The sequence below is a fragment of the Epinephelus moara genome, chromosome 20 (genome assembly GCF_006386435.1).
Source record: "Epinephelus moara isolate mb chromosome 20, YSFRI_EMoa_1.0, whole genome shotgun sequence".
Lineage (NCBI taxonomy): Eukaryota > Metazoa > Chordata > Actinopteri > Perciformes > Serranidae > Epinephelus > Epinephelus moara.
In genome coordinates, this window is record NC_065525.1 from 27,924,040 (window position 1) to 27,926,016 (window position 1,977).

The following is a 1,977-nucleotide window of genomic DNA, read 5'->3' on the forward strand; positions in this document are numbered from 1 at the left end:
TAAACGCGCCAGATCAGATTATTACCATTACCTGATTATTCCCAGTTATCTGATTATTGTGTGCATATAAACGGGCTCATTGATGGATTTCTTTTTCCCTGCTTCTGTGTCTCTTTTCTACCGCTCACGCTCTTTCCTGAGGTGTTCTTCCCTTCTCTGTGAATCTGCATTTCTCCTCGCCCTGTACTCTCTTTGCCTTTCTGCATTTGATTTAGCCATCTGATATCTGAAAATAATGAACATGAAATAACATTTAAAGAAAAGGGGCTGGCTGGCTGGCTTAAGAACAGTTCAACCTTCAACCCCGTAACAATGATTCAACACCGTAACAGTGTTTTTTGTTACGGGGTTGAATGTTACGGGGTTGAGGATTTTAGCTAAAACTAGCCATAAGTCCACATTAGCTAGGGTATGGAGCACCACATGGCATGAGAAAAACAAGAAATTAATATATTTTCCCAACACTATTGTTTGCTTTTTCCCCAAACAATAGTAAATATAATTTCTACATGTAACAGTGTTGAAAGGTTGAGCTTGACGATGTCAATCTGACGATAAACACAATGAAATATAGGTAAGAAAGTATGCTCACACTTACCTCTCTTTACAGTGTGAGCTGGAAAAGACTTGAGTGATGTCACTTCCTGGGTGCTGAGGAAGTTGTACTGAACCATTATTTTTAAAAAGGGGGAAATTGGTATGCTGTTACGGGGTTGAACAAAACTGGGGGACATGATTAAATAGTGCTATTTTATAAATAATTAATGTATTTTTCTCAGATTTCTTTTATTTAGGTTAAAGTAGATGGGCAAATAATTATATTATCAGAAAAAACTTGGGGTTACTGGCTGTTTTTATTTGTTTTATATTCAATGAAAAAGTAACTTTGGTCAGTGGGGACATGCACATTTGGCTGACCTCTACTCCTTAGCAACACATGAAATTTTTCAAAACATAATTTTTTAAAAATATGTTTGTGTGTTATAATGCAAAGACACATAGGTCTTTCCATTTCTTGCTTTAAAGTGCATTTTGTGGTTTACTTTATATGAAAATCTTTGAGGTAAACCTGTGGGACACAAAGTGCACCGAATTCAGAGAATCACCCGGGTCTGAACCGGTCAGAGCACCTAGGCAAGATGGCGGCGGTATTGACGCATCCCACAAGCCAGGGTGCGGCATCTATGTATATATATCTATGGAACGAACCTTTTTTTTTTTTTTTTTTTCTTTATTGATCATACTCACATTGCCAGAGATAAACGGAGGGTGGGGGGGTTACATGCGCAAATAAAATAATCCTAATTAAAGATTACATGAAATCATAAAGTGCAGGAGAGAAAACAAAATATAGGCCTACAATATGTTTCTGGTAGGCCAACACAAAATCATTTCAAAAACATGGAAACAAAGACAATAATTCTAGAGTCTTTATGGCTTTCTTGTTTTCAGATTGAGTAATTGTATTAATGTATTGTTTGATTTCCTTTTCAAGACGGTAAGTACATGGTATTTGATTACTGAATTTCCGGTTATGGATATGAGCTTTGGCTAAAAATAATATTAAATTAATTATGTAATATTGGTCTATTTGGGGGGGTGGGACTGAAAAGAAACCAAACAATACATTTCGATACTCCAGAGCAAAATTGTAGTCAATATGCTGACGGATGAAGGTAGTGACATCGTTCCAAAAAATCTGCAGGTGGGGACATGACCAGAAGAGGTGGTAAAGATCTTCTGGAGCCTGTTTACAGAAGGAGCAGAATTCGTTTATGTCTTTTTTTATATCTTTGCATAAATAGATTGGAGGGATAGATTCGGTGGATGAGTTTGAGGGATACTTCTTTGGTTTTATTTGTGATGAAATATTTACAAGGGAGGGACCATATGTTTTTCCAAATCAGGTTTGTGAATATATTGTTCCAGTATGATACGGCATTGGGGGTACTGATGATTTCTTTTTGGAATAGTGCA